The 7,403-nt window shown below is 46.5% G+C and overlaps 1 protein-coding gene across 4 annotated transcripts in view; it reads left to right on the plus strand.

Moving 5' to 3' along the window:
- Nucleotides 1–7,403, plus strand: part of NCOA4 (nuclear receptor coactivator 4) — a 30,744-nt gene that overhangs the window by 3,445 nt on the left and 19,896 nt on the right. The gene's annotated exons all lie outside the window — the stretch shown is intronic.

A 7,403-nucleotide genomic window follows, 5' to 3' on the forward strand; every position in this document is an offset into this window, starting at 1 on the left:
CCGAAGAGATGATGGTGACCTATTAAATTGATGAACTACATAAAATGTCCTTATTATCCCAATCTCTGACTGAGAGTAATAAAAATAGTTAATGCTTCCATAGCTTTAATTGTGTGTCAGGCACTATTCTTAGTGCCTCACATCTTAGTCATTGATTCTATTTTTTTTAAATTATTTTATTGATCTTTATTTATTTATTTTAACTTGACCAGAGAGGAGGGGAGATAACGTGAGAAAGCAGTCCACCAGGTCCAGGACTCTTAACTGCGGTCCGCTGTGTGGGAGTCCAGCGCCCTTAACCACCACGCCACCTGCTGGTCCCAACTCTTTCCTGTAAGGTGTGCGCAGCCTCAGTGAACTCAGGCTGTCCGCATTCCAGTACGCAGGGGAGTGAGCACTGGCGCAGAGAGCATTTCGGAAGCATCACTGAAACCTGCAGTGAGTTCACTGCTCTTCATTTACTGTTACGTTGCAGAAGGCACGCCTACAGGGACGTAATAAGGGACCAATCGATGCGTTACATGCACTGGGTGAGTTCAGTTTGCTGAGATAATTGTAGATGCCAGGGCATTGTTATTAACTCTTCCTGATACTTATTAGCCCTTTTAAAATTTTTGTCCAAGGTTTTCATTCTGACTATTTCCACGTGTGTTTAAATACATTCCTTCAACATAGGATGTCCACGAGCACTGTGGTGGCCTGGGCTGAAGTGGCCGAGTTGACCATGTTTGTGCCGATGTGAGCATTAGTTTGTCATTAGAGGAGCTGCCACCTCATCCTTCTCAGCTTGTCTTCCCTGCTCGTTAAATCTAACATTGCATTATCATTTATAAGCTTACAGCCAAGCTTACAGTACAGATCAAATCTGGCATGTCATATGTACTCTCTGGATTAGATAAACTCACCAGCAAGTGAGCAAGGTGCTTCCCTAACTGAATGTCTGATATGCTACATGCTTAGCTGTCCTATCCCAAGGTGCTGTCACGGATTTTGTGTGGCTTGATTGTGCCATACAGTCAAGATATTCCTCTTTGGAGGTAGGGATGTATTTGGAGGCACTTTTGAGGCTTAATGTTCTTTTTTTTTTGAGAGGTTTTTCACTATAGGGTGCGTGCGCTCGCCAGACAGACAGAGGGAGACAGAGAGACAGAAAGCGAGAAATCACCCCCCAGAGGGGATGGCCACGCCACAATCCCTTCTCCTCCATTCTCCTCTCAGGATCTTGGGCACGCAAGCACACGTGCCCGGCGTGGGTTTTAAGCCACCGGGTCCGGGACGCGAACCGCGGTCGACTACGTGGTAGTCCAGTGACATAGCCATTACGCTAACTGCTGGTTCCCGAGGCTTAATGTTCTTGTCTAGCTCCACCTTGAGTGTTCGATAACAGAATTGTTTCTTTCAGTGAAATAGTGAGTAACTGACAAAAATTATTGGGTTGTCAGAAAAGTCATGACACATTTTTGCATAGAAAAAAAAAAATCCAAGAAGAGTAAATCATGACTTTTGACAACCCAGTAGGTGCTATACATAGTTTGGGTGTCCCCCATAAATCCTTGTGTTGGTCTTCATTGTATGGTAATGGTGTTATGTCAAAACTTGATCCAGGGACCAGCAGTTGGCCTAATGGCTGTGTCGCTGGACTCCCCCGTAGTTGACCACAGTTTGAGTTGCAGACCCGGTGGCTTAAACTCACGCTGGGCGTGTGTGCGTGCGTGCCCAAGATCCTGAGAGGGGAATGGAGAAGGGATTGCGGTATGGCCATCCACCCTGGGGGGTGATTTCTCTCTTTCTGTCTCTGTCTGGTGCGTGCACATGCCCTATAGCAAAAACCTCTCCAAAAAAAGAAAGAAAAAAACCAAAACCTTGATCCAGTTGTGTGTCGGAGGGTGGAGCTTTGGAAAGATTCGTGATTGGGTGGTTGAGGCAGGGTCTCCGTGGTTGATTCGTGATTGGATGGTTACGACAGGGCTTCTATGATTGAGGCCTGGTAGGTTTGTAAGAACAGGAAGTGAAGCAGGCAAAGACTATATGGATATAGATCACCTTTTGCTCTGATCAAAGTTCTGTTTCTGCTATTTTGTGATGCATTTGGATCGTCCACAAGGCCAGAATCATGAGTCAATAAACCTGTTTCTTCATGTATGTCCTGGTTTCAGGTGTTTCCGTAAGCAGTGCATAACAGGCTAAGACAGTCAGCTGAAAGGTTTTGTTTGTTAGTTTGCTCACAGGTAATAAGAAAATTAAATCTTCCTAGAAAATATTTATTTATTTATTTAATATATTATTATTATTTTTTGCATGAGTTATTAGAGAAAGACAGAGAGAGAGCGAGAAAGCAAGCCAGGTCTGGGACTCGAACTGCGGTCGGCCATGTGGGAATTCCAGCACCTTAACCACTATGCTACCTGCTGGCCCTCAAAATTAAATCTTAAAAAAAAATTCTTTTTTAAGAGGTTTTTGCCTTAGGGCACATGCACTCAGTGGAGAAGGAGACAGAGACAATGAGAGGAAAAGTGAAAAATTGCTTCCCAGAGGGGATAGCCACACTGCAATCCCTTCTCCATTTTACCCCCTTGGATCTTGGGCACACACAAGCGCCTGGTGTGATTTTCATGCCACTGAGTTCAGGGCTTGAACTGTGAGTGGCCATGTGGGAGTCCAGCGACATAACTGCTACCCCATCTGCTGGCCCCGAGAGGTAAGTCTCTTACTGCTTAGACAATTAGAACTTTGAAAAGAACACACCCTCAGGTATTTCTTGATTCTTACCTTATTTACCAGCAGTCATGCTGGCTCCCAGGCATTCAAGGAGGGAAAATATTTTATCACTTGTGCGCTTCTGTGGGGAAAGCCACAAGTTTTTTTCATATAAAGTAAGGGACAAAATGGCACTAATACCATGATGGCAGAGAAGTAATGTGTTTTCCTGCCCTTAACTATATTGCGGCACGGATTTCAAGTAGAAGATGGAGCACAGCCCCAGTTCTGAAAGCCTACCAAACTTTTCTTTATGTCAGTTCTAATTTGTATGGTACTGCAGTGTCTGGGGAAGAAACCCAGGTTGGCTGTAAATACAGTAAATGTTTCCCCTTTAATTCTCAAAACTGCTGGTTGTGACTGCGGAGCTGAGCCTTGTGCATCTGGCGGCAGGAAAGACCCTTTAGCCAGTTCCTGTCCTGAGATCACGGTGTCAGTGGGGACACCTTTGCCAGCTTTTTCTCATTTGAAAACAAAAGAAAACAAACTCCAGAGGTGATAGTTGTGCTAGAAACATTTTCCTCTCCTGAAAAACCTTCCTGAATGAACATGGGCCTCAGTGGGATCTCAAGTGGATTGCCTACGGGTAAAGCAGAATTGTATCATGGCTGCTGGGGCTGGTTGTACCTGAGCATTCATTTATCCTTTATTCATCGAGCCGTTCATCAGAAACGTTTTAAAGCTCTGTTGGGTTTAGGACCAAGCCTTGTGTAAGGTGCAAGGACCGGTACATCAGTCCTCCTGGTAGTTCATTAACGTGGGCAGGAATGTGAAGGGGGTAGGTAGTGCCGAAGTACCCGATGTGCTCATTTCCACGTGGTCTCTTCCCTCAGGGAGCTCTCAGGCTAAGGAGGCAGGCATGTGACAGTGAAGGCAATGTCACAGGACTTACGTTGGAAACCTGTACAGAACACAGTGGGCATGGAGGAATGCAGGGAGCGGCCAGATCTAGGCAGGAACCTGTAAAGTAGATGTGCCCCTTGGGCTAAAGAAGAAGTGTACTGTTGCTGCAAGGTAGTGCATATTGAAAAAAGAAAGCAGAAATAAATAATTATGGGCAAAGTTAGAAATGAGAGAGAACTATGTGCAGGTTAAAGAATGCTGAGTGTCTGGACTCCCATGTAGTCGACCGCGGTTCGTGTCCCGGACCCGGTCGCTTAAAACTCACGCCGGGCGCGTCTGCGTGCGTGCCCAAGATCCCGAGAGGAGAATGGAGGAGAAGGGATTGCGGCGTGACCATCCCCCCTGGGGGGTGATTTCTCGCTTTCTGTCTCTGTCTCTCTCTGTCTGTCTGGCGAGCGCGCTCTACAGTGAAAATCTCTCCAAAAAAAAAAAAAAAAATCTCAAGAATGCTGAGTGACTGCTGGAGAAAGCCAGGAGAGGCTTGTTTAGAACCACGAAGAGCGAGATACTTCACAGCTTCAGTCAGTGATAGATGATGCCCGACTTTCCCTCCCCGATAAAGGAAGTAACGACAGAACCGCTCAGGCCTGGCCCATCTCCATCAGAGGTGGCTGGTTTGCCCGATCCCCACTTCTCTGTCTGTTCTTTCTCAATCCACCACAGCTCCCATTCGGGGTTCACATCCACCCGAAGTCCATAGGCCAGGGCAGAGACGTTGGCAGAGGAGGTAGCAGCCAACTCTATTGGCCAAAACTATTGCTTGCTCGGAAATTGCTTCATAGGGGTGGTAGCTTAAACATGGACAGAGGAGAAGGGGCTGGTTCTGGCAGAGCAGAGTGGAAGAGCCCACCTGGACAAGATGAACAGCTCGGATGTTGCATGGAGCAGCTGTCCAGCAGATAGGGATGGGAGCTGCTCTGGGAGACGGCAAGATGTCAGGCTGTGGCTGGAAACGGAGAGCTTTACTGAGACCTGTACAGAAATTTGGACTTCACCCTGTAGGCAAGTGCATTGGAAAGCTATAGTTCAAGCTTTAGATGAGACAGTGTATTAGAAATGGTTAGTTCTGGGGACCAACAGCTGGCGTAATGGCCATGTCGCTGGACTCCCATGTAGTCAACCGCGGTTCGAGTCCCGGACTTGGTGGCTTAAAACTTATGCTGGGAGCGTGTATGTGTGTGCCCAAGATCCCAGGAGGAGAAGAGATTGTGGAGTGGCCATCCACCCTGGGGGTGATTTCTCGCTTTCTGTCTCTCTGTCTCTGTCCGTCTTTCCGGGGAGTGCACCCACCCTATAGCAAAAACCTCTCAAAAAAAAAAATAGTTTTGTTTTGAGACAGCTTAGAAATTCTTAAAGCAGAAGAGAGGTAGAGAGATGAAAGTCCTTCACATCAGATATACATATGTAAATATAGTTATATACTTTAGATATTTTTGCTATAGGGCATGTACACTTGCCAGGGAGACAAGCAAAAAATCATCCCCCGGGGGACGAGACCACACCGCAGTCCCTTCTCCATTCGTGCCTCAGGATTTTTGGCACACACACATGCCTGGTGTAGGTTTTAAGTACAGGGTCCAGGCCTCCAACGGCAGTTGACTACGTGGGAGTCCAGTGACATAACCATCATACCTGCTGATCCCAAACATCAGTTACATTTTAATAGGCTAAGAATTCCTTGTTTCAGGCTGGCCCCATAGGCTATGTTTAAGGGAGTGGATCCTACATGACTGACTGCAGTTTGAATCCCAGCCCTGGTGTCTTGGAAAACACCTGCTACCTAGAATCTTGATGAGGAAATACAGGAGACGTGATGGCATGACCTCACCCCGTTGGCAGCTTTCTCCTCTCCTTTTCTTTCTGTCTAGCTGGCAAGTACATATGCCCACTGGCAATTAAAAGAAGAATAGAAACAAGTATTCCTTGTTTCCAGCCATTGACTTGAAGTACAAAGGACCATAAAACTTTAATTTTCATCATTCAGAGGCATGTCTAACTTATATTTAAACAAAATGTGTTATCTAAGGGAAGGTATTTGGAATTAGGGAAAAATATTTCCCTCATTATTTTTCATAATCAATGTCTGATTAGGATCCCAGAAGCTGTGCGTCCCCTGGTCAGAATTGGAGGGCTGCGTGACTGAGGGCGTGGCCCCACTGCTCCTGTTGTTTTTGTCTTGTGATTTTGATTTACCCTTACTTTTTGCAAAAACAGCTTTCTCTGTATAGACAGGAGCAAATATTTTACATTTAATACATTGAAAGAGAATGACAGTACTGTCTAGATTCATCTTCTGGCCTGATTGGATATGCAGGTTATAAAGATTATCTTTGGAGAAAAGAGAAAGACTCATGTAGAAGTGTCACAGAGTGACAGTCACCAGCCAGGTGTAGAGGTGCCAGGCTTTGTACTGAACATTTTACGTGTTAGTTCATACAGTTCTCGTTGAGTTTGGTCCATAGCCATCCCCGTTTCACAGACAGGAGAACTGAGGCAAAGCTTGATTAATTGGTTTGCCCAAGATTACATAGCATTTTAGGGAACCAGCAATTAGCGTAATAATGGCTATGTCGCTGGACTCCCATGTAGTCGACCTCAGTTCGCGTCCCGGACCTGGTGGCTTGAAACTCACGCCATGTGCGTGTGTGCCCAAGATCCTGAGAGGAGAATGGAGGAGAAGGGATCGCGGCATGACCATCCCCCCCGGGGGTGATTTCTCGCTTTCTGTCTCTAATGTCTCTCTCTGTCTGTCTGGCGAGCGCACGCGCCCTATAATGACAATCTCTCAAAAAAGAAAAAAAGATTACATAGCATTTTAGTGTTTGAGCCAGGTTTTATTTATTTATTTATTTATTTATTTATTTATTTATTTATTTATTTATTTATTTATTTATTTATTTATTTATTTATTTATTTATTTATTTATTTATTTATTTATTTATTTATTTATTTATTTATTTATTTATTTATTTATTTATTTCCCCCCCCCCCAAAGACTTGAGAAATAGAGAGAGGGAAAGTGAGAAATCACCCCAGAGGGGATGACTACCCCTAGTCCTTTCTCCATTCTCCTCTCAGGATTTTGGGTAGGCACGGCACACAGCACATGCACGCCAGGCGTGATGTTCAAGTCACTGGGTCGGGAACTCCCACCCTGGTGGGCCATGTGGGAACCCAGCTGCAGTATCCCGCTATCCCTGCTGCCCCAGGCCATCCTAACAACTGCTGACAACTGCCTCTACAGGTGGGGCTGCGTGTTCACTGATGTTCTCCCGGCACCTGAGGTTGTGCTCGGAGTCCGACAGGCGCTCAGTCAGCGTTTATTGAATGAAAAGCATTCACGGCGCATTAAAAGTAGTACTGGATCGTGTGTGTGTGTGTGTGTGTGTGTGTGTGTGTGTGTGAGACAGAGTGTGTGACAGACACAGGGTAAAGGTAGAGATAAGTCTTTTGGGACAGATGTGAGGGGGATCCCGGAGTGTTTGAATCCACTTTGCGGACTGGAACTCGCCAGTAGGCCGACCGTGGTGCTCTGGGCAGGATCCCGGGCTCTGGGCCGGGAACATTCGAATACCTGGGTAAGCCTCTGGCAGCTCTATGCGATCAGCCGCAGTCACCTTACAGCAAAGACACGCGGTGGAGTCAGGCGCAGGGACCTGGCGGTCTGGCTTGGTGCTGCACGGCTGGCCCAGGGCTCGCTGCAGCTGAGGGCGGCTGGGGGACTGAGGGCGGGCCCGGCGGGT

This window comes from Tupaia chinensis, unplaced genomic scaffold (genome assembly GCF_000334495.1).
Source record: "Tupaia chinensis unplaced genomic scaffold, TupChi_1.0 Scaffold144071_2, whole genome shotgun sequence".
Classification (NCBI taxonomy): Eukaryota; Metazoa; Chordata; class Mammalia; order Scandentia; family Tupaiidae; genus Tupaia; species Tupaia belangeri.